This window comes from Corvus hawaiiensis, chromosome 5 (genome assembly GCF_020740725.1).
Source record: "Corvus hawaiiensis isolate bCorHaw1 chromosome 5, bCorHaw1.pri.cur, whole genome shotgun sequence".
Taxonomy (NCBI): Eukaryota; Metazoa; Chordata; class Aves; order Passeriformes; family Corvidae; genus Corvus; species Corvus hawaiiensis.
Window position 1 is genome coordinate 61,852,249 of NC_063217.1, and position 26,716 is coordinate 61,878,964.

The 26,716-nt window shown below is 40.6% G+C and overlaps 1 protein-coding gene across 9 annotated transcripts in view; it reads right to left on the reverse strand.

Moving 5' to 3' along the window:
- The window catches only part of WDFY3 (WD repeat and FYVE domain containing 3), a 152,655-nt gene that overhangs the window by 104,853 nt on the left and 21,086 nt on the right, over nucleotides 1–26,716 (reverse strand). For 7 of the 9 annotated variants that reach the window (XM_048304676.1, XM_048304677.1, XM_048304681.1 and 4 more), the window contains one exon: nucleotides 16,361–16,455. The exons of the other annotated variants lie outside the window; for them this stretch is intronic. The gene's annotated coding sequence lies outside the window, so the exon portion shown is untranslated. Of the gene's footprint in view, nucleotides 1–16,360; nucleotides 16,456–26,716 lie in introns of those variants that run through there. 9 annotated transcript variants of the gene reach the window in all.

Here is a 26,716-nt window from a genome sequence, read left to right on the forward strand (position 1 = left end):
CTGCTGTGGACTTTCGCTAGTGTGGCAAATTTTTCTTTTAAATCCTATTGTTTTATTCATCCTAAGCATACACCTAAAACAGAAATTTACACTGGTTCAGCCACACACTTGTAGTTATAGATCTGACAATTTTTGTATAGTCAGAGAAGTCCAAATAAATGTTACACACTATCTTCCTAGTGTACAGGAGCCTACTAGGATGCCCTTTCATAGCTGTGATTTATTTACCTCCACTGGGGCAGTTAACCCAAAGGGATGCCAAAAGCAGAGAACAATTAAAATAGTCCTCACTTCCCTAACAGTCATGGTCCCTCCTGTCTATTCCCCACTACAAGCATGTATTCAACCTCGATGTAAAAGATTGGGCAGAGAGGAGAGGAGAAAGGATGCAACATACTATAAATAACATCCCAATTAATTACTTCTTTTTTTCTTTTTTTTTTTTTCAGAAGTAACCAAATTCCAGAGCAGATACTACTTCTGGAATTATTCCAGACTTGTCTCCGACTGTGTTTCTCTCCTATTAGAAAAAATGCTAGCGTGGGTTCCATGCAATGCCATCTGAAATATATTGTACATGAAAGCTGAAAGAATTTCTGTGATTTATTTTTGCTTGTCCAAATCCAGTGATATTTTCTCTGATTATCACAGCACAGATTATCTATAGGAAGAGAGCTGTGGGCTCTGGGACCTCCAGCATTAGGCCCAAATCTTAGATATGTGAAAGTGAACAGTGAAAGAACAGTGTTATATTGCTACTTTGTCCTGTATAAATAGTTTGACTGAGGTTTTCTTTGTTTAGGCTTAGGCCTGCAAAAGAGAAAGTAGTATACCTAAACCTTCTACCATAAACAACAAAGCATCTAGAAGAAAGGGTCTTCCTATTCTAATAAGTGAAAGCATCTGCACAATCCTCAGTCAGTTGCAACCATCACATGTGACTTGAATTCATTGTTAAAACCTGGCAGACTCCTTAATGCTAAAAATGAAAAGATTCCAGTATTTTCAGTAACAGTCACTTCACCTGTTCACAACTGCTTGTTTATAGCACATGACAATCAAGCACCCTGCTCAGCAATTAAGAGAAGCAAACCCAAAAGTTAGGGAACACCTGTCTTGTAACTGGTTGTAGAGCTTGAATTTGGCCTGGCTCTGCACATGCATTGCAGTAGAGTCTTAAATTGCACACTCACTTCCTACAGTCCCCAAAGAGCCTCCTGACTCTTTCAGCAGATGCTTCATGAGCAGCTGGGCAGTATTTTGTTACTTCATCCCTCTGAGCATGATGCTACACCTTGGTTCTGCAACCTCAACTGAAAGGCTGCTCTGCACACCCAGCAGCACATTTCCTCAGGGATTCTTCTGTCCCACTCAGCCCTGCCAGATCAGAATGCATCACACCTAATAAACCAACTTCCTTTCACAGATCTGCCCCACAGCACAGGCACGGCAACAGCCTCACTATACACACAATGAACACACACACACCCTCCCTTAAGCTAAAATTGATGATGTCTAATAATGTGGTATCTATTTGAGGATACTTTGCAGAGCAGCTAATCCTACCATCTTGTAATGCTTGAATCTTTCTGCTCACTTGCATTGTGTCCCTTAGAGACCAGCTGATGTCCTTCTCCTCTCTGCTTGTGATCTGAGAGCTAAGCACCCAGTACACAAAGGATGCAATTAGAGGGCAGCTCCAAAAACCTCAAAAGAGGAGTTTTGTGGAAGGCAAGGACAGAAACCTATGCTCAGCACAGGAGGCTCCTCCCTGCCTCGCATTCCCTCTTCTGGCATGTACATCCCGCTGCTGCCCCACATTCTTTACTACACAGCCCTGATGAGTTTCTTCCCCAGCAGGTCCAAGCAGGCACACTCTTCATAGGGAACCTGTGAGTTGCACATTTCAGCTGCTGGGTGTTTGGCTTCTTTAAGCCGAGGAAGAAGTTAGAAGTTATTCTGAAAAAGCAAACTAAGCAATTGGAATTTCTGTGATGCAGCCCCACTGTGACAGGCATGTGGTTTACCAGGAGGGTTGAAGCAGTTCAACCTATTGTACCCACCTTCTGCTACTAGAGCTAAAAATGTGAATTAATGGCAGTTGCAGAGCATCATGCTCTGTATGGACCAAAACTAAAACAAGACACTTGATGAGCGGATTACAAACGTGCACAATAAAACCACTGCTCTTGTAACAAACATTATGGTTTTCTCTTAGTGGTAGAAGCAGAAGAATCTCCCTGTGAGGAGAAATGAAGCAAGCAGTGAAAGCACAGTATAAGCATCCTCACTTTAAAAACAGTCCTTTGTTTTTTTCCACAGGCTGTCAAATGGCTGCCCATTTCCCTGTGAGCATAGGCCAGGCTGACCCATTTGAGCAGCTCTGATATAAAGCCATTCACTGAAGTTCTTCAATTTTCTGTTAAATTTATATGGGAATCCCACAAGATGAAACTATGAGATTCCCCAGAAGTTTCACAGGAGTTAGTGTAAGAGGTAACTTCTATCCTTCAAAACATTTTCAAGTGATTTTTACTGTTAGTGGAAGATGTCGGAAAAATGATCATAAATTACGTAAGAGAAAATACCAACAACTTACAAAGCTCAAAGACAGACACTGCAAGAAAAACAAAACACACACACACACACAATCATTAACATGGTATGATAATGTATGGGTAATACTACTGGAGCTATCAAAACATTTGTGAAGAAAAAAAACTAGACAGACAGAAGCTGCATGAGACACACTCATTTTCACAATAGCTATTACAGGTCCGAGCTGTGCATCTAGTTCCAAAAGGATGTTATTTAAATAAGCAGCTAGGTAATTATCTGCTTAGTAATTACAGTCACAAGTGTTTCTCCAGGCACTATACTGGTATTACATCAGCAGCTTAGCAGTGAAACAGGAATCAACTTCTTTCTTTGCAGATTATAATGGGACACCAATACACACCTTCACCCCAACTACCTCAGGAAAATGAAATTTAAGTCTTCTTGTTATAATGAATCACAGAAGTCCATTAGGATCAGTAAATTCCATACCTGCCAGTTCCCTCCCTACTAGGTCTGTTATTTCCTTCCTGCATTTCAGATGCCCTACCCATGTAGTTAATACTAACATTCTGAAGATGATCACCAATATGCACTATTCAAAAGGACATTGTCTGGCCTTCAAAGGAAACAATAAAGAGCTGTTACTGGCTAGATACACATCCATTTGTGCTTAGAACTGAGCAGGAATAAAAAATTCTCTTTGTAGACAAAAACATCAGCAGGAGGGGAAGTGAGAAACACAACTACTTCCTCCCATTCCCTTCCCCCCACCAGTCCTGCCACCAAACACAAAACAACTACTCACACACAAAGAAAATGATGCACAAGCAAGCTGTGTGGATGAAAAGGATGGCATGAGCTCTCCCTGACAGATTCAACTGGCACACACGCCTTTGGGGAATGTTGCCCGGTCCCTGTAAGACAGGGCCTGAAGCAAATTCCATGTTCTGCCCCAGTAGTAACAGTGCCTATTCCCATACCATGATTTCCTCTTGTTAAACAGCCGTAATCTGGCTGAGACAGGAACTATTTCGTTGAGAAATCCCCCCAACAAGAAAACACCATCAACTCCCACCCCGCCTTTGTATTGCTAAGTATCATTAAGGAAGCTAAGGAAGGTGTGCAGGCAAGGATTTGCAAGGTCAAACTATTATTTCAAGGACATGACTTTTGTGTGTATGGTTGGGTTTTTTTCTCCTTTGCGCTGAAACAATTCAAAACTTATCTCGAGGAATCTTATGTTACCACCTAAAAACTTAATCTTGACTTTTTTAGGAGAGTGCAGAGGCCTACCTAGTACAGGTCTCTTTCTACAGGTTGAAGAGCTGCTTACAGAGATGTCTCAGTTCACAGGGTAGGATCCAAACCTGAGAATTCAATGCAGCTATTTTTTGCTTTAACACCTTCTAAGAAGAAGAAAAAAAAAGCTTTGCTATCCTGATTCAGGACATGTTTTTCCTGTTCTCTGAACTCCTGTCAGATGACAATTAAAGATACAATTCCTCATTATTTGCAATATTAGAAATGCTATTCTTACACTCAATCTGACCTTAATGCCTTGAAATCTCTGCAAACACAAATTCCTAATGCTTCAACAAATATGAAGAACTTTAGTAACTGCTTATTGAGAAAGAGAAAGATATAAAACATGGACTATCAGTCTTCTTCCATTTCCCACAAATTATTCATGATAATGATACATAATAGCAAGTGCTGATAGAGTAGATTTCCTGTGGTTTGTACCCTCCTGAAGGTTAATGTTTTATGTTCCGTGTAAAAGGACAACAATTAAGTAACAGTGATACTTTTGACCTATAATGCAGGGATGGAGGAGAGTTGTCTTGCTAAAGACTAATAATGCACATATTCTTACTTAATAATAACTTAAATGAAAATGACCTTTAGTTATATCAACCTTTTGCACTTCATTTCATTCAAATAAGAAAATAAAGTACTGCTTTTGACTTCTGCAAATAGCTATTCTTCTCCTGACTTACTATGTAGAACTTGTTATCTAGAAGATAACTCTGTCACTGCATTTTCTAATGCTTTAATTATTAACCACATTTCCCAAAATTACTTACAGTATTATACCAAAATATTCCCAGGCTACGAATACTCTTTCTGCCACCTCCAAAAAATAAAGTAAACCAAAGTATTAAATCCTACCCCAGCTGAAAATAGTGTGTAGTACTTCTCCACACCACGGCTCAAGTCGCATCACTTTTCTTCGTTTCTATTTCCGCACAAGAAAAGCACAGACAACTTCAATACCTCAAGTGCAGTCCCACCATCCAGACTACCCTTGGGACTGGAGAGCCTGCTTCAACATCATTGTTTGGAACAATAGCACAGAACACAGGATACCTGGCATGACGGACTACCCATGCACACATGGAGGCAAAGGATGTGACTGCAATCATTGCTCACAGACATCTGGGGATGGTGTACAAAACTCACACCTTGATGAAACAGAAAGGAGCTACAAGTTACTTTTACAGAGAGTAAAGATGAGACAGTGCACAAGGAAGCAAATGTGTGCCTCCTTTTCCTACGAGGAACAAAACTGTCCACACTGCATCTAGAATGTGATTTTTGGCTGGATGATGATAATTTCACTTCCTTCATCTTTATTTAGCACTCATTATGATGTGTCACCACCATGAACCCAATTCTCAGTACTGTTTTTCTTTAAGGAAGCCTTTAACAAGATTTAAGGACTTCCATTTTCTCAGCTCAGTAATAAACTAATAAACGAGCTAAGGAATTGTAAATGCCAAAAAAGCTCAAATACAGGCTATTTAGACTGGCCACACACATTCATGTAAGGTGTCTGCCTCTCTACACTTTACTCCATGTCTTTTACAACTAAAATGAAAAGATGAATTCTTATTTTGTCTTAAACTATCACACACAATCCTGAGAACCAAAAGGTAAACCTGCTGTTGTAAGCATTTGAATAGGTACATCCACCACTTGTTTAAAAGCAGCTTTTGAAAAAGATTGGGGAACTGAATGAGTAATTCTGACTTTTCAGAAGCCAAATGGCATGTAGCAAATACTGCATCAACATCCAATTAGGAGGAGCAGAAAACCTCATCATTGAGGTATCTGTGACATCTCTTCGCAAAAAAAGATCAAGAAATACCATCCAACCCTAAGGCTACCTGAAATCTGTATTTGACTGCTGGGCTCTATACACCTTCACCTCTGAATTTCAATGCAAAGTCTTAAACCACCCCATCTGCATATAAATACAGATCTCATCTCCAAAAACAAGTTTGGGTTTGCTAGCCATCAAAGCAGCTGGAAATTCCGTACCTCAAACTGTTCTTGCTCCATGGTACCTGCTTAGGTTGGAGAAAAAAGGCAACATTTATATCAGAAAAAGGTTTTCAATAATTTGTAGAAGGCAGAAATATATTGCCATTTCAGGGCTGAGGACCAAACAAAACACTTTATGTGTAAAAGAAACCTTTCTGCTTTACAAGATGAGGAATAGCCATTCCAGAAAATAAATCAATCTTGCCATATTTCATTACCCCTAATCATTGGTTACAGTGAAGATCAAAGTACTGGGCTCTATATAGGTATTATGCTAGAAAGGAGACACCTGCATTAGCACCTTCAGGTGGTTCATTCATAGACATCCAGGCTCCAAGAAACCATTTGGCCCAAGCTTGTGCAATCATACCACTAAGGCATTTTTTCCACTCCTCTGACCTGTTCCAGAGTGGTCTCAAAGCCACCAATCCAGCTCTGACTGCCACAAAGTCTGGACATACAATTCCTCCTCAACTCAAGGAATGCAAAGGACCTTTTTTACCAGAGAAATATGCTAACTGAAGAGACAAAAATATGTGTAACACAAAAATCCCAACAGGCAGAAGCAAAGTCCAACTTGGCTGAAGCAGACACAAAACACGACAAAAATAGAGACATTTCTCCACCAACATGTATTTTTGGAACACTTATTTATAGAAAAATGATGCCTTGTAAGTTAACAGGTTTTGGACTGAGGGAACAGAAATTCTGTTCTTCAGTGCAACCAGTATGAATACGTTATAAACACAGCAGATTACTTTTGGAACCTAAAATTTGTCAGATTAGTGTTAATCTGGAACTTTGTAACTGAACATTTGAGGTGGGAATGATCCCCACTCACACCTGCTGGTTGGCAAGACAGCAGATAAGCAAACTCCTATTATCCTGCAAACCTCAATACTGCTATAAACACTGAAAAACACATGGAGGAAAAGTAAGCACTGAAACATCATTCTGGTTTTGAACATATGCTGGAAGAGTTGAAACATCTCAGAAACATTTGCACCTCAGCAAAATCATCTGAAATAGAGGAATCAGTCAGAACATCTTACCGGAAGCTTATAAACCAACCAACCTATGCAGCATCAGGAAAAATATGCAGAATACCATGAAGATAGGTAACAACTGGTTAAAAAACTCAAACCAAAACAGAGCAGACTATTTGCTTCCTCAATATTCTTGGAGAGCAAATTCTAATTGAATTCTTGATGTGTTCCGTGGTAAAATATCTTGAGCATCTTTGAATGCTGGTTTTCTTGTTTAGTTTTTGTTTTGTTTTCAAAAGGCCTAAATAAACTGATTTGCATTAACTGGACAAGCAGAATACTAGTTACAGCACATAGGGAATAGAGCAGAACTGAAATTTTGCTTGACGACCTGAACTGCATGGCAATGACTAAAACATGCAATTCAGGAGAGAAAATTCTGCTAAGAAGCCCCTGAAAAACAGAAAAGGGGCGAGAGGACCGAGAGGGAAGGAGGAGGGGGAGGGGGGGGAGGGGGGGGGACACACACACAGAAAAACAAACAAAAAGGCAAAATAATCTGGGATCTGAAGAGACAAGCATGTGCTTGGTTGGCATGCAGACATCAACAAATACATAGGAATAAAAACACTGTTCTGGAGAGTGGCTCTTGCATTCGAAGTAAACAAGCAAAGCAAAAAAGCCTTCTGAGGAAAGTTATTGCATCCGAATCAATAATGAAACAATGAGCCACCACCATGAATGGGGAAGAGTGCTTTGGTCTACTCACCTTTCCAAGTAATGGAGAGTGGGAGGGTGTGGTGGAGAAGATGGGGAAGAAAACCAGCGAAACTGGAACAAGAGAGAGCCTGTACATCCTCATAGTAAGGCCATGCAGGAAGCAAAGGAGCCCCAAACAGGACATGCTTGGTAACAACAATAGTGATCATATTTAGCTAAAAAAGCCACCGTATTTTTTTAACAGGAACACAGTATTACGCAAAGCAGGCCCCCATTTGTGGTGCTGGTGGTAGTGGGTTTTCTTCCCAACAGCAATCTAAAGCCTGAACTTCCTCCAGCCATGTAAACCAGCCATTTATGCACCCAAAAGAAAACATTTCTTCTGCCTTTAGGAAATTTGCATATGAAGGGACAGTAAGTAGAAGCCCATTACCTGTGAAACTTGTCTCCATAGAGCCGCCCTTGTTTCTAACAACACAGATAAGAAAAACAACAAAATTATCCTACCAGCACGTTTGTCTGATGTAATAAAATTCCTCTCTCTGCCACCATTGAGGCAGAAAGATTGCAACAAAAACAGCAGCATATCTGCATTTAAATCAGCATTAAACCCTCGGCACAAATGCTTGTTTATTCCCAAAGCAATAGAAAGTAAATAAGGGTGAATAATCCCAATGTTTTAACCTGCATGTTCAAAGTATTCCTAAGTGCAAAACAAAATAAAACAGCCCAAGACCTTATAATTAGCAATTCAGTCCAGAGATGAGTGGAAAAGCAGCAGAAATTCTTGCATACATGTCTCTACTGCCTGAAACTAGGATGGTCCAAAGACATCCACTGAGCTCCACCAGAATCAAGTTCTGCACATCATACAGGCACAGAACCAAAGGACCACTGAGGCTTGAAAAGACCCTTAAGATCATCAAGTCCAACCTCTAACCCAGCACTGCCAAGTCCTCCACTGAACCATGTTCCCAATCTACACATCTTTTAAATACCTCCAGGGACAGTGACTGGAGCAGCCTCCTCTCTGGGCAGCCTCTTCCACTCCTGCGAAGAACTTTTTCCTAATACCCAATCGAAACCTTCCCTGACACAACTTGAGGCCATTTGATGGCTGGGGCCAATGGGATCCTGGGGTGCATCCAGCAGCTTGGGGGAGGTGATCCTGCCCCTCTACTCAGCCCTAGTGAGGCCACATCCGGAGTGCTGTGTTCAGTTCTGCGCTCCTTAGGACAAGAAAGACAAGAAGCTACTGGAGAGGGTCCAGTGGAGGGACACAAAAATGATGAGGGGTCTGGATCACCTCTCTCATGAGGAGGGTCTGCAAAAGCTGGGCCTGTTCCATCTGGAGAAGAGAAGACTGAAGGGGATCTCATTAATGCACATAAATATCACAAACGTGGGTGCCCAGAGGATGGTGCCAGACTCTCTTTGGCAGTGCTCAGTGACAGGATGAGGAGCAATGGCCATAAGCTAAAACACAAGAAGTTCCACCTCAACAAGAGGAAGAACTTTACACTGAGGGTGGCAGAGCCCTGGAACAGCTGCCCAGGGAGGTTGTGGACTCTCCTCTCTGGAGACATTCCAACCCCACCTGGACATGTTCCTGTGCCACTTGCTCTTGGCCACCCTGCCTTGGCAGGGGGGTTGGATTGGATGATCTCCAGAGGTGCCTTTCAAGCCCAGCAATTCTGTGATTTCCTCTCATCCTGTTACTTCTTACCTGGGACAAGAGACTGACCTGTACCTCACTAGCACCTCCTTTCAGGTAGTTGCAGAGAGCAATAAGGTCCTCCCCAAGCCTCTTTTTCCCAAGGCTAAGCAACCCCACTTCCCGCAGTTGCTCCTCTTAAGAGGCAACACCACTGGGAAAATCAGTAAAGATTCCTATGTTTTGTGTAACTAAGCAAGTATTGTAACAATGGGAGAAAAGTACTGTCTTTTCTCCCCACCTTCCCTCTCTTCTGCTTCTCCTTCCCCTAACCCCTCTCTGTTGGGTGGCAGAAGATCCTCTGGGGATGACAGTAACAAATTTCAGATAAAAGCAACTCAACCCCTCTCAGTCTCATCTTCAGGCTTCAAACACCTGAGAATTGCAGGCAGAGCTAGATTACCTCTTGGGCTCCCAGCCTGGTTTTGGATACAGCTCCACCAGACTGCACATGGAAACACCTCCCAGGAGCCTCAGATGGAGCAAAGAGTAAAGACAAAATAGCAGATTGTGAATCTTTCCTTACAGAAAACAGCTCTAGCTCCCCGGTAACACAAAAGACTGCTGCTCCCAGAACACTGGGTATAGTCTATCCTGCAGAGAAAACCTGGGACAGATCCAAGGCAGGACAGAGCTGTTTGGGTTTAGAAGTAGCCCATCAGAGCTGCAAGGTTTCCATCCCCAGCAGTGAATGTGTCAGATAAAGGATTTAATAGGAAAAAATAAAAGAGGGGAAAGGAAAGACAAAACACTCCCCATAAAATAAACACTTAACAAGAAAAAACACAAACCTACAAAGCAGACTAGAAATGCAGACTTTTAAAGCAATATTAATTACTCAAGTGAATGCATTCTTGCAGTTCTCCAGTGAAAATTTTCTTCAATGGCACACTTATTAAATGACCGAAGTGGGTGTAGACACTCTTGTATATTAAAGTTGGTGTCTTTCATAAAGGGGCGAAGAGGCAACATTTTAGAAAATCCATATTTATTTTGCTTATTTTTGATTGCCAATGAAGGGGTTGGTATATTTACTATTTACTGTAATTACTTTCAAAACTATTTTTGTTTGTCTCTTCATTACTCATGTTCTAGCCCTGCTTGGCAATAGTACCAAAATAAAAGCTATATTTCACAGTGAATAAATGATTTCTCGACACCAGTTTGCAGTGTACTACAAGATTAAATAGGACAGCTGGAAATGCCCCCAAAAGTGAGTTTCTCTTATTCAAAGGAAAAAAAATGAAGCCTACAGCACTCAAGAGACAGGGAAAATACTACCTTAATGCTATTTTCTCCAACTTTGTTAGATTTCTTAGAACATGTGTAACATAACTTGGTAACAAGGTTGATTCACAGCACAACCACTGCACTCAAGGCTCATATTAGCTGTATTTTGAAAACTACCCATGTGACAAACTAAAATCAATTATTTTCTTCCTTAGCCAGAATGATAAATGTAAACTACCTACTTTTGACTTATTTCTCTAGAGCCAGCATCCTAAACACAGGAAATTATGCACAGGTACATTATTCACATTATTCAAAAATATTACTAGATTTTGACTAAATCTCTGCTCAATCTCAGCTTTGGTACAGTTTTTCCTATAACAGCAAGTCTGACAACAAGCGGTACAATATCACATGCGCTAGTCGTGGAATTAAATGTTAGTCTAGGGGGGGAAAGTGTCACGCAAAAAAGTAAGAGTAGCTGGGATTCATTTAGGTCTCATCCCACCTTGAATTCTTGAAGTTCAGTGCAAGCACCTTAGTTTCCAAGTCCTCCCCTTGTAAGATACTAGAGATAGGAGACAAGCTCCTGTGCCTCCAAGGCACTGCTAGCCCTTGGTTAGTAAACATCCCTGTGGCAGTCAGGCGGCTCTCCCGAGCTTTGCGCGGACAGCCCCGACTGTACCAGCGCCCAGGTGGGTGTGGCTGTGAGCGAGGAGCAGCTGCTCCCTCCCGGTGGGCTGGGACACCAAGGGAAGGGATCCCTCCTTGCATCCACAGGCCGCAGTAACTGATACAGCTGCTTCACAAAGAATAAATCAAAATCACACTAGTGCCAGATCAAGATGAAAAAGTGTGTGCTCGAGCAAAAAGACATCTGGTCGGCAGCACAATCACTGCAAAGGAGAATGATGTATCATGGCTTACAAATTAATTTGCAAGATGACATTTTCCTGCTTCTCTTATCTCACAGGAAAGTAAGTATGTTTCAATTCTGGTTACAATAGAACTAATTATTCTCCGGAAAAAAATAAAGGACAAGAGACACTCCTTACTAGAACCTAGACCAGATGCAATGTGGATTTTCTTCCTTAACTTTTTTGCTTTTCAGGGTTTGTTGTTTTGTTGTGGTTTTTTTAACACTGCTTACTATTCTAGCTTGCAATGCTACTTTCATGCACAGCACCATACAGTCTAGAACTGCCAGGTGTTTTGTTTCAATAATAACAACTATTCAGAAGTGGTAGTATTTTCCAAAGAAATCCATTATGTTATCCAAACTTGCATGTTATGTCTCACCACTATACTTGCCTCTTTTCCTAGTAAAAACCAAGAGTACAGAAAACAAATTAGGATTGAAGCTGCAGTTCTCTAAAAAGAATTCTCCCAGAATGATGCTCAAATGACCACAGTGGACACTGCTTTTTAACTAAATTTATCCCTGAAAAGAGCTTGAACAACCACATAGTAAAAGCACAACTACTGACATGGAGTTTATTCACGTTTTTCCCTTGGATTCACCTACACATACACACAATACACTAAGGAAAATGGACTTCCTTACTGGAGGAAAAAACATCAAGAAGAAAACAAAAAAAAAGACAGTAATTGTCTATCAAATGCACTGTAATGTCATTTACAGCTACAGAAATCACTGGGCAGTTATTTAATGCAAGTCCTGGCTTCTGCAGTGCATCTGTGAAAGTGTATGGGCTCATCTAGATAATCTGCACTGTGTTTGGCTGTTTCTGGATGCAAAGAACCTGGGGACAGAACTTGCTCCCCAAGGAGAGAAAACAAGGTTTTTTTCAGTGCTACTCCTTTTCTCTGGTTTTGTGTCCCTTTTCAGCTTTGACAGTAAGCAGCGCACAGAATGAGGATAATTACTCTTGTTTATTTTTAAGACAAACACAATGCAATAAACAGAGTGAAACCCCGCAATATGTTGACAAACAAAGGCACATGAAAGAATTAGGTAAATAAATGCTCAATACTAGGATTTAATTGCAACAATACTATCACAGCAAAGGCTTCTTCTCTTATACATCCATATATTCCTTCACAATTTTATCATTCATTTCTTTTTTTAATTTGATTTTACTTCTCTGTCTTCTCCTAAGGTGACCTTTCAGCAACACTAAAGAAGAAGAGCAAACAGTACTTTTAATATACTCTCACTGCAACACAGGCAGGTGCTAGCCCCTGTCTGCACTACTATTTCCTCACTTATAAAAATTGCTGCACATCAGTTTCATCTCCCAGCACTTTGAGCAGTTATTCCTGCATCTACAAGAATGTGCCTTTGAGATTTCTCCCAGGCAGCTTCTTGAAATAAAAATTAAACAAGGGAAAGCTCTAAAACTAGGTTTACTGTGCCTCCAGTTTGTTTCAATTCATGGGACTTAAAACTCTTTCCAAGGGACTGCCTAAGGCTTGCCTTTCACAGGCTATCACTTATCAGCAGTGGCTCTTCCAATATCCCCCCTCTCCCTGGGATGGAAGATCGGGCATGAAACTTTCACAGCTTCTTGTTATTCCAATTACAGCACTGGTGCACCACTCTCGGCTGCTAAGGTGCACCTTCTTAATTTGTAGTTTTGCTAGAAAAACATTTCCTAGGATACCAAGGAGAAAGCCATACCCCAACAAGTCAGGAAAACAGCAGCAGGGATCACAGAAACAGAGAGCAGCATCCCCACAGAGATAACCTAAATAGAGACTTTTTTTTGCCTCACTATGCTTCACATCCGTAAGAAACTATGGCATCACCAACAGATGGGAACATGTCAAAGGGAGTTTCAGGCATTAATCTATTGCTAGCAAAAAATTACTGACCCAGTGTGAAAAATTGGTGTTTAGCTCTAAGGGAGCCACAAAATGAATCTTTCATGATAACCTGACAACTATGAGAAGAGCACTGAGTGTGCAAAAGCATGGCAAACAAATACCCCTTTCTATCACAGGGAATTTAAAACAAAGCAGTATGTCAGACTTCTCCCAACACCATCTCAAGACAACAACTATTTCTATATTTTATATTTTATTCTATAAAAGCTCTTAAAAAATATGGTCACTCCTCCCTACTCATACATTTTCTCCCTGTGGCAGAATAAAGAAAGTGCTACAAATAAACAAATGCTTCCTCTCAAGTTCTAGGTTTCAATGCTGCAGTTTTCTAAAGGATAGAAAAGTACCACAAACTGTGCTGTGAGCATTGGACGAGGCCATCCAACCCAGTAAACTCAGCATAATTAGGTTATATACACTGACAGAGCTCCTGTGATATAACAAATAAACACAGGGTGAGTCAGGTCAAGCCAACACACACACTTAGCTTACCCCAGTGACAAACAGCTTCATATCAACACACTCAGCTGCCCATTCTGTCTGCTCCCAAACTGACATCACCTGCACATCTCGTAAGTAAACTCTACTCCATGTGCTAAAATCTAAATCATGGGTGTCATTGACAAATCCAGCCATGACAAGCTAGTATAGAAGCCTACTTCAAATGCCTTTCCAAGTGATCCTGAATCCCTATTAAGTGCTCCACAGAACCATTTTTAATAAATTTTGCTCCTGCAATATAGTAATTTAAAGGAAGATCCCATTTAAAAAAACCAAAATACCGCACATATTACACTCAAAAGAACATCATCCTTCAAAACCTTATACATTTCTATTTGTATCACTTCTATCCCTTGCCTCCCTTATGCACTAATCTAATTCATCTGTCAAGGAAGCAAACTAATCCGTTTGACACAATTTTCTCCCTGGCAAATTCATGTTGGTTGGCTGTCTTCCCTTATCTCATTATCTCCTATGTGCTCATAAACTGCATCACAATTTTTACTATTATCCATGTAGCTGCAGGTAAGTCATGCCACAGCTGGAGAGAAACTCAACATGGCCCCATGGAGAGCTCAACCAAATCAAATATTGCAGGCTCAGGTCTGAAAGGAATATAACCACAACCCTAAAACCAAGCTGTTAAGCTCTGCCAGTTCTTGCATGTCCTCAGAACTGGAAGAACAGGATGCATGAAGTGCCAAGGAACTATTTTCTACGTAAGTATCTGAATAGCAGATCACGATTCTTACAAGACAATCTTCAAAGATTCACAAAATACACTGCATTCAACAGGCTGCTTGAAACCAACTGCTTTTACTAAGTGTCAAGAGGGAGACTAACATGAGAGGAGGTGAACCTTTCATCTTCTTTTATTCTCCATAAAGTAGTGTGTGTGTGTGTGTGTGTGTATGTACATATATACATATATATATGTATGTCTCAAAACCATCTTAACACACTAGGCTGAAGGGAGCTAGATATTTTCTATTAAGGTAAAAAAAGGTATATTTCTGTCAGACCCCCCTGTGGACAAGTTTGTGGTTTTTGTTAATGAATAAAACATCGGAAACAAAAGCAGCAGCACAGAGCTAGAATGAAAGCATTGATGTTAAGAGTGCAGGATTTCACATGGAAGGATGTGCTTTGGGGTTTTTGTCTTCCCTATGCTTTTATTAAATTAGAAGTGATACCTCCCCTTGAACACTTTACACTTCTCAGTTTTATATGAATCAAGATAAAGATGATGAGAATACATCAGTGACTAAAGCTCTTGGTAACAAGTGGCAACACTTGCAGTTTTTGAGATCTCCATGCCTCAAAGAGCGATGCCAACTAACATTTCCCTGTACTATGAAGTCTTTTCCCACTGGGTCACCTCTTCACTTTCTGTGTCTGTGACATGCTGCAGCCTTTCTTCCATTAGGTTGTTTTTCTTTTTGCTCCAAAAGGGCGTGTATGTTAAAGGGTGTCCTAGCAAAGCTTGGACATTACTCCTCAGTAGCCACACCACACACACCTATGCTAATGAAGTAAGCTAACAAAGATTAGAATCCTTTACAGTAAACCAGACAGATTTAATAGAGTTTAACTCAACTGCTCCTATGGAAATTCACCTCTTTGCTTTAGGAGCACTTCAATAGGCCTACTTCTTCCCTCTCCCCCTCCCACTGCTTCATCAAACTTTACTTGCTACATTTGTTTTTCATCAGCAAAACCAAACCTTACTGAATTTAATAGTTATACAAACTTTTTTTACGTCATTAATTAAAAAGCAATCCACTAGGTGATAAATCTACATAATCCTTGTTAATCTTTCCAAAAAACATGGAAGTAAACTAGACTGAACGTTCTAGTTGCAAAAGGAAGCCTCTTGCAGGCCATAATATTTGTAGCAGGACTACAGGGCTCTGGGGAAAAACATTCACAGCAAGCAGTCTATACAGCTTGTACAAACCCAAATAAACTAGGATATAACACCGAAATACAAGTCACTTGAGGCAGAAGTAGAGATGACATTACCTCTGTGTGGATACAGAATGGACCCCTCCTAGCCTGTCAATTCTACTGAAGATCAGGAGTATTCTTCTCTCAAAGCAAAAATGAGAGACTTGAGAAACTCAAAGAAGAATCAGGCACTACAGTCTCATGCATTATGATCATTCTTACCCTTTTTTTTTAACCTATTGATTAAAACCTCCAAGTTTAACACAGCTTGTCTCTAAACATGCATCATACCCACACAACTTTCTGTGACCACCCAGCAATGTATTTCCACAGCATCCACACAGATAAACAGAATCCTAAATTTTGTTTGGGTAGAGCAATTTTAAGCTGACTGTGTTCTGACAGTGCCTGAATTCACTCCCTTTCTGTGACAGGCAAATGAACTGCTTCACACAGAATTTATTGAAGAGTGTGCCAATTACAAATCAAAAGGCAATTTCCACAAAAGCTCTTCAGCATTCACGTCACTAACCTCTACAGCATTCCTGGGATCAGGGCAAACAGCTTCAAGAGAACAGGGCCCATTCCTTTCCGAGATTTCTCTTCAACACCAAAGTTGCTCTCTCACTAGGTAAAAGAGAAAAAGGTTAGAATATAAATGTGACAATAAAGTCACAGAGCTCTGCTGTTCTGAAATGAAAGAAGAGTCATTCCTATGACAACTGGACTTTCACAAACTAAGAAATCTTTTAAATAGCTCTGGGGAAAGGAACTGTAGCAAACTGACACACAGCAGTATTTCTCTGATTAAATTATACTCACTGAGAGCACATGAACTGCTAAAGAGTTAATACAAAGTGCAAGCCCAGTAATTAATGCACTGACAGCCCGTGATCAGCAGAGCATCCCTCTGAGGAACCAAGTGATTTCTCATCATTACAGCAGGGAATAAGAACTAAGCTACATTGACACTAACCCAGCTGAGCAACTGTGAAGCTACTGAACGTTCAGTTTTCCCTGGCCTCTCCCCCAGTTTGTCTGCCTCTTGTTTTCAGAGTTATAAAATATTCATCTTAGAATTTGCAAGCGGACACACACACAAGCCAACAAGGCTTGTGCTCAAGTCTGAGCTCACTTCAGCACGACTCCATGAGTCCATCACAACAAGGTTCTCCAGCTAACCCAAGGCAGGTGGTAGAGGCAGTAAACCCAGCAGCAGCCACTGTAGGACCTGGCAAATAACTAGGTGAAATGCTGCACCTCGGTTAATTAGCCATAAGATGGCAGACCTCTGATTATTTTACCTCTGATTCCCAGTCAGCCCCATTTGGCACTATTAGTACAGGTGTTCCTATACTCCACAGCACTACACAGTACAGGCATACCTAGAGCAACTGGAAAAACTTTATAATACAATTTATATCATTCATTGTTTTATTATTTTGTACATTAAAAGGAGCAGAAAATATTTCAGTGGGGGGAAATTAACCTGGGTAAAAAAAGCAGTACAGCATCAGGTTCCTTTGAAAGGCTTTGTAAGGGAGATGGCATTAATGTGAAAATCTTGCTCACAGAGGTGTTGCAGAGCTTAAAACAATAAGACATTTTGCTACAATGTTGTTCTATGCTCTAAAAACTTAAATAACTTGCTGGCAAGTGCAAGAGTTCAGCATTAACAACTAAAAGAGAATTTCTGTCCTAATTCCATCCTCCATGACCATGAAACCTTCTCCTTCCACTTTCATCTGTTCACAGGGAAAAATAAGGAGCCACCAGCCAGAACCAAATACTACCTGTGTGCACAACACATAAAACTGTAGAAATTGGACCATGGAACTCAGAAACACAAGAATTAAGGGGAGCACTTTGATTTTATCTCTACAGAAGCAAGTAAATATTTAAACTAAGACAATAAACAAATGGTCATTTTGTCATAGTAACAGTTACTGGACAAACTTTAAAACAAATAGGGAACTACAGTTTCAGCTATCTTCAACTGCATTTCACTCTATTAAGAACTTCATTATATAGCCAACCACCTCTCAGGTTCAAAATGATAGATTTTTATCTTTAAATACAGACAATGGAGGTCTCAGCGAAGAACCAAACTGCCCATTCTGTATCCAGTGTCTGCTCCTGACCACTTCAAAAGTGCCTCAAGTAGCAATTACCTCATGAAAAAGTACACCATAAGTAACAAATGCAACAAGGAGTTACGGTGGTTCCACTTGCAGTGCAAAACAAACACAGTGGTGATTTCTCCTCCCCAGAACGCTGCACGCACAGGCGGTGTCTGATTCAGCCGACGCCGGCACCGCTGAGCTCTGCGTCACCTCGTTTTCATGACCCACCACTGAACCCTGGCAGCAGCCACGTCTATTATTTTCCAGAATCCAAGTGTCATTCAGACAACAATTTTCAGCCACCATAAACACCCCCACCCATGGCTTACATAAAGCCCCCTGCTGCACTGAAGGGCTTTCCTTTGGCTCAAGGAGTTGGAACATGCCATTTGCAACTATTTTCTCAAAATGTAATATTAGGGCAGCCAGCTTGAGCATGACCAATAAAAACCTACGTGACACTTCACAGCAGTTACCATCAATTTTAACAGACATTTTCTTTTTCGCTCAAGTCCCAATCTACAGGCATTTCTTGAAGAGTTTATTTAGGTAATCTGTATAATTACATAAGATAATTAAAAATATTTTCTCCGTCACATGAATAAAAGCTTTTTGGTTTTTTAAAATGCAAAGTCCATTGAGTCAACACGTATTTTATAAGAAACGCACTCTTGCATTATAAGTTGGTTTTTTTGTAAAAACATGTTTTTGTTTCAGTGTCAACTGAACTTGAACTGTTTCTTATCCAAACATACTTCTTCAGAACCGAAACTAAAAAGTTTAAATCAAGTTCTAACAATACAATTTATGACTTGAATAACTTCTCATAGCTGCCATTAATCCTTTGTCCTTGTCATTTAAATAATTTGCTTGCTGTAACAAACATTTCCAGACCTGCATCCCACTAGGTATTCAACCAGGTGTTTTAGGTGTCTTTTTATTTTGCCTGAATATCTCAGTACTCACTGTTTTCTAGAGCTTAAAAAATCAAATAGAATTTGACTGCTACCCTCACCAGACATCACACAAAAAGTGCTGAATAACAAAATCTCAGCAATCACAAACCACTTGGTTCCTGCAAAGAAGAAAACTGATCAAGTAACACCATAAAAATTTGCTTTTATGTACATCTTATTTCTGAAAAAGAAATACAAACGTTATGCAGACTTCCATCTTAGCTCCTTTCCCCTTATTTATTTTCCAAGTATTCCCCTGTGGATAAACTATGTTTATCAACTTCATGCATACCACACTAGTGTCATCAGAATATTAAAAAATGAAAGCCCTACAAGAGCACAAGGTTTCTTCTGTGCCTACATACAGCACAGGTATTCAACAGAAACCTATTCAGACCTAACCAGCCATTTTCCTCCCTGCTTCCATGTTTTGCCATGTTAAAAAACTCACTTGCATGTTACATCAAAGAGAAGTCAAGGAAGACATTACATATAAACTGTTGTTGAAAGGAATTACAGTAGCTGAGCGCTAGCACTTACTCCACATTCAACAGAGATAAAATCCTGCCTGTGCTGGAAACAAACCAAAGAGATCATAAACATTATGTGATCCAAGCACATTTTCTGCCTTTTCTAGCGGAGATGTGTGCTTAGCATGCATTCTCTACCTCCCTGGTTCACTTTCAGACACACTGCAAGGGATGTGATGTCAAAGCCTGTCTTTAGCCAGATGAGGTGAGAGGTCAGGACCATAGGCCAGCAGGAGCCTGGATCTCAATCCACACTGCCTACTCGGATGAGAAATAACTTTGGCAACAAAATATTTTTGCTGTACATAAAATCTGAGAGAAGGAATACAAATGTGGGCAACATGTTGTCTAAGTACTTCCAGCTGTTTTAACAGTAGGATCAGGATGAAAGAGCCAGATGTTTCCCTCTGACAAAGACAAGACCTTAAAAGCCAACATAAGGGTCAGCCCCATTTGTAAAAAACAAACAAACAAAAACTTCAAACAGGTAAAAACCTTCTGATTCTGGCTCCCTCCAAAAAACTCTTCTCCATTACTGTTTCTTATTCACTACTTCTGCTAAAACAAACTCTAGAGTTGTAGAACTGCATGCAGGAAGAAGTAAAGAAAGGTACCACATCTGTTTCCAGTAGAGTTCACAACTCCAGCACCTAGACACTTTCTTCTCCTCACCAGTATTCCTGGATTCTTTTGCTTTTTATTTCTAAACCGAACTCTCAGCATTCTCATCATACTTCCAAATGAGTACATACTTCCTAGAGAAATCTCCATTAACCTCCTCCTGCTCAAGAAGGATGAAGGAAAGGCAGTAAGGCATGCACTTCACCTTCTCAGAGATCAACCCCCGAGGTTCACAATAGAAAACAGCAAAAATGACACACCTAAGCCTACAGTCATTTGTCACCACAGACTGCTTAAAAATTTTCACCGACTATTATTCCATCCATCTTCAACTTAGAACATGGTTGAACACTGTAACAAGGTGTTCTTGCTGTCCCTAAGACTCAGTGTAACACAGCTTGGAAACACTAGAAAGATGATACTAGTAGCAGGCACGAAGGAAACACCACCACAGCTTAAATACAACTTTCTGGAGGTGGAGGGGGAATATATAATCCTAGCAACTAATCATGTTTAGATAGATAAAAATAAATTGGGGAGAAAAAAAAATGAAGATACCCCACTCTGTGCAACACCATGCTATGTTCCATGCCAACCCTCAAAACACCTTCACACTCAAGAGCAAAGGGAAGAATCCTCACAAAAGGAGTCTTAATGACAGACTGCTACAGCCACCCTACTACACACAACTCTTAAATGTTGCTCCTCTTCACTGAAGTCGTCCAAGAGCTAAACACAAACAACAGAAACCCTTGCTAGATCTCTTGGGCACCATGCACTCTATGTCTTTCAAACAGCTCCTCCTTACCCTAAAAAATTCTAGTCTTGCCTTTCAGCCAGGCTCTTCTCAATACTGCAAAGCCTCATGATGTAGATGTGAATGGCCAACCAGGTATAATACAAGGAGACATCAACCTGCTTGAACTGCAGCTGCATTCACCTCTCCTCCAGAAGCATCCTCTACACAGAGAGGCAGAACGCAAAACAAGAACTTCAACAATCTCGCACTGGGTACAATTTAAAAACAAGGAAAGTTTAACACCAACAACTTAAGCTTTTTTAAAGCAACACAATGAAAGTCAAGGAAATGAATCCAATTTCATTCACTGCAGGCAAGCTCTGTTGGACAGCCCAAATCTTGCTTCAGTGTAACTGCAGTCATTTGGAAGTCAGGAAGACTTAATGCAACACCTGATTTCTAGGCCACTGGAAAGAAGAAATGCTCCATAAACTGCATTTGTGTTAAGTCAAAGCCAAAATTAGTCTGAAAAAGGAATAAGAAAATTGTCATACACGCTTCATGTTACTTCACCTTTTAATTACTCCCTAATTAAATTTGCATGCTTTGATAATATCTACTACTATAAGCTGATGCTCCAAATGGAAATAAATGCTAATTCCCTCTCTAAATGAACCATCAAAACCACGTACATTTAAATAGATTAGTAAAATTTATTTCAAGTTGTCTTCAGAATGCTCTCACCTACCCTACCCAATCCACAATTTACAAAAATCTTTGCCAAGGATGCATTAATTTGGTCACCCATAAACAGTCTTCTGCTCTTAACAGCAAAGAAAAGCGCTTCTTGTAGAAATAAATCACAATGTTTCAGTGCTAAACTCCAGATGCTCCCTACATAGACATGCTGAACTGATTTGCAGGTCACCTGTGACACAAAATTTCATTAATTATATTGCTTGATAAGAAGCACCGTCTTTTTTACATAGAGGTTTTCAAATTAAGTAACTGTGTCTTACTGGTACAGCACTACGATTTCTGTCAATGAAATACTGGATGTTGTTTGCACATAAGTACAGAATGATACAGGATGGAAGATTACTGTGAAACTCAGTGTGGCCCAACCTCTGCTCAGGCCAGGGGCAGCTTAAATCAGTTGCTCAGGTGAGCTCTGAGCATCTCTGAGTGTAGAAATCTCATTGTCCCTTTGAGAAACCAACTGTGCCTTTAACCTTCACGGTACAAATTTCTACCCTCCTTGTAACTGGCCTTGTGCTGCTTGTGTCCAGTGCCTCTCATCTTATCCCTGTGCATCTCCAAGAAGATAAAGATAGTCAAAATTTCTGCAGCGGTCATCTCTTCTGAAATACAGATTAGTGACCACAGAAATACTTTTTAAGCTGATCAGATATCAGAGGACAGGGCCCTTAATCAGATCAGTCAAGTACACACTGAAATAGTGGGAGTATGTTTTATACAAGCTATTTTTTTATTTATGAAAGAATAAAACCTACATGAACGCACACAACATTTTGCTTCATCAATGGGAAACAAAGACCAGAATAGAGAGGGGTTCTCTCTTTATTTCAGGAAGCTAATGCCTGGCTAGCTCTTTAGTTTTCCACAGGATGAATAAAACCCTCTGGATACAGAGACAAACCCTGATTATCTAAATCACTGGTATCTACAATTCTGAAATCCAGAAGTCAAATACCTGCCTGGAGGACAGATGCTCTGGCATTCCTAAGAACAAACCAGCTACCTTGGTATTTGAAGGCTTGCAATACTATTTTAAATACTATGTTCAATTCCCTCACTGATGGGGCATGGCTATTTGTTTCTTTTACAAAGAGAAGTGTGTAAGTTGTTGCAAACACTACACTCAAAAGTAAATAAAGATTTTTTTTCCCCTCTCAATTAGTGTCTACATGCTAGCTTGCTCAATATAGCTACACTCACTGATGTTATATTGCATAATGTAATCAATATACCACTATGTTATCCCTGCCATTACTTCCAAGCTCATATTCATTTTTATTTACATTAATTAATCACAAAGTTACAATTTCCTAACAAGGACTGAAGGCTGACCTATATTAAAAGGTGCCACAGGCTATTGGCAAACCAAAGACGAAGCCAGGCTTTTCACAGCACTGCATGGTGGGAGGACAAGGGACAACAGATATAAATTGATACAAGAGAGGTTCAGACTGCGCATAAAGAGAAGCTTCATTCCCCTACTGATGACAGAGGCACCAGAGTAGGGCCCAGAGAAGCTGTGCTGTCTCCAGACTTCGAGATTTGCAAGACACGACAGAATCAAGCCCAGTACAACTTGGTCCCATCTCAGAGCCGGTCCAGCTGTGAGCAGGAGGTTGGACTACAGGCCTGCCAAGGTTTCTCCCAGCCTGAGAGACCTTGAGAGGTTCTCTTCCCCACTGTCATGTACAGAGCTCGTCTTAATCCCAGAGTTCAATTCCAACATTTAACATGCAAAGTCAGCTGACTTGCTGCCCTGCTTTCCCAAACCTCCCAACTGCATGGATTCTTTTCACTCTGCAGCCTTCAGCCTCCTACCTATCCTGACACTTTACAAAAGGGAAGGTAACCTTTCACCAGTGGACATAACTTTTTCTCCAGGCATCTACTTGGACGCCAGAAAACCAGTCATTAAGTCTGCAGCACATGAAAAACAGGAGGAAAAGAACAGAAAGCAGACAGACTATAGAAAATGCGGGGCAGAGGACAGGCCCTCCCCAAGCATACAGATCTCCTGACTAGCAGCGTCTTTTGTATTTGACTCACATCCAGCCCTACAAGTTCCAAGCAGGTTCCTCCAGAGATCCACCAGTCAGCCAGCCCAGCACACGAGTCCTGTGACAAGTTTTTCTCCAGCACCTGCAGTGCTGGAGAGGGGCAACATTTTGGCCTGTGCTAACAGCCCTTCCTTAACAAGGATCACAGAGAATCTTGGCATGGCAACATTTTGTCGACACTAGGGTACTACCCAAAAGCAGCTGTCCTGGTGAGCTGCCTTTGACAGGAGCACAACCATTTGCATGGTGCTGTACTCCAGGTAACATTTTCATAAACGCAAGAGCTGTCTTGCATCAAGTTAATTCTTGCATCTGTGAATCTCTACTTTTCTCCTCTGCAACATGGAGAAATTGTCCCAGAGTAAAGGAGATGTAGCTGTGCTTCCTGGAGAGCAGCTTTAGCCTACATGCACCTCAACGGTGCCCTCACCTTCAAACACAGCACTGAGCCACTCACAGCATGCACAGCACTGGGCCACTTGCTCAGTGTGTGTTGAGAGAAAGGAAAATTAGGGCAGCTGGCAGAGAGGAAGCCGACTTCCAGTTAATTGGCCAGCCAGGCTGCACACACTTCCCACCAGTGGACTGCCCTGGGCTCAGCACACAGTTCCCAGGCTGTGCACTGCACAGCTGGTGTCCAGGTATATCCAGGGATCAGAAGAAACAGATTTGCAGCAGAGCTTCCATTTCTGGGTTTCCAGGTAGCTATTTCTGTTCTACAAGAACTCTTTTCGGGTCAGTGACCTTCAACTCCAAGCCTTGAAGGGCATGTATTTCAATAAATTGTTTCCTTGCTGTAAATTAAATGTTACCGTTCTGAGAAGGTCTGTCGGTCATGTCTCTTTGACAGGGAATTTGGCCAGCTCAGATAGAGTTAAGGCTGTAAGTAGCCTGTCCACCAAAAGAACAAATCAGTATGTATTTAAATGTTTATGAATCGCCTAAAGATTATGTTCAACATTGCAACTGAACAAGTCAAAGTTGATGATATACATAAATCCTAATAATAAAGATTTATTTATTCTATCACACACTACACCATGAATCTTAAGCTCCCAGATTCTGTTTCCAAGGCCCATGTCCAGCTATAAAATGTTTTGTAGCTATTGTGGTGCTAGTCATGTCACCACAATTTGCCAGCCTTCATGTCTCAGCAGAGTGCTGCAGAACTCTGGTTCTCATCTCACTGAAGAGTCTTTTTAGTCAGCTCCTTGAACTGCCACCCATAACCAGTTCTTCGTACTCTGCAAGTTTGCAAGGCTGGTATATATTTGGACAGCTCTCTCCAGGTCTAATTTCTAACTTAAATGAAGTAACAAGGCATGTTAGAAAAGGAACATTAGGACAACAATTTCCACAAATGCCAACATTACTGCACAGTTTACCAGCATGTGATAGCAAATGAGATGACGCCTTATTCTAGTAACTGCATGGAAACAGAGAAATCCACTGAACTATGGACACCATCCTGAGAGAAGACAGATATTCTGAATATCATCCAAGATCATTTACTGTGTTCCTGGGAGAGCTTGTTCTGCAGACTGCCTGCAAAGTCCTCACATCTTTGGATTCTGCCTTCTTGGCAGCTGCCAGGGATCTCATTTTGAATCAAACATTTCCTGTCTTGCCCAGCTAACACAGTGTTAGAAATAAAATTTCTAAAAATCCCAACAAACATCAGCAGACTAAAATGATACTGAATATCCCAATAACTGTTTCAGTCTGCAATGTGAAATCAAAGAGTGCCCAAAGTAAAAAGTCACCTTTTCATTTAGTGACCCCCAAGTTGAACAGACACCTCCCCACAAATGGGGGTCAGACCTCCCCATGCAGCTCATCACTGGTACTTAAAAAGCTAAGCTAACTGACTTTTCTTTTTCTTGAACCAAAGAGAAACTAAGGTACTGCAGAACAAGTCCTGCAAGAAAAAAGTGTCTAAATGAAGTCACTCTTAAAAACATCTGCAAAAATTATGACCATGTACTTCTTTCTGTTCCTTCAGAAAGCAGGACTCACTACTTGAAACAAGCCAGTCTGTTTTTCAAAAGTGTCTCTCTAGACCATCCCTTCATTCCTCAACTCATCCATTTCTTTTTCCTTTTCTTCTGAGATGTTGGATCTGAGGGAGATCACAGGCCAACAAAGATCTCATAATACCACTCCTGATCATTATTAACTTAGATTAGATGGGTAAGTAATACCCATTTTTATCCTCCAATTAACAGTATAACTTGATATATCACCTAGCAATCTTAAGAAGCTGAAAGTGTAAGAATGCAGATATAACAGATTTAGTTTTCCATGTTTTCTTTCTGTCCAAGCATGTATTCCACACAAAAAGCTTCCTGCCAAGACATGATGTCTTTACATAAAAAAACATGGGTGAATGTTCAGAGCAAAATCTGTAAAAACACATGGATGCAAATTTCATATCCAGACCATTTTCAATGACTAAGTCTTAATACACACAGGGGGAAAAAAAAAGTTAAAGACACTGAATGACTAAAGGAAGTGTCACTTGCCAATATGAAATTACAATGTCTCTTCAGTCATCCAGTAACCTCAATATTTGCGTGATCTGCATGACCAATCATGAAGAAACCTCTTAAGAGAAAAGATCAACAGATCAGAAATTTAACTCGTTTTCCACAGTTATCCAGCTCTCCCTGTTACACAGGCACAGAATCATATCTTCATAAGTAAATACTTCTAACAGATTTGCAGTTACTGAGTTTGTGTATGCATGAAGTTTTTGTTTCCATCTGGATCTTTGTCTTACTCATTTTTGGGGGCAGGTGGTTTGGCTTGATTTTGGGCTTTTTGCTGAAGAAGGGAAAGTGGACAACATTTAGGAAGAGGAATCTAACTGCTACTTGATGATCCATCTTGATCCTTCCTTGCTCTTAACACATTCTAACTCAACTTGCCGCAAATATAACTTGAAGAACTTATTCTTCCTTTGCCTGTGAACTACCAACAATATCATTCTTCTACAATTTTTTTCCTCTACTGCCTGCCTGGAGTATTTCCCAAATGAAGAAATCCTACTACTTATACTAAACACAATCTAAGTCGGTCATAATTATTTTTCCTATTGGAAAGT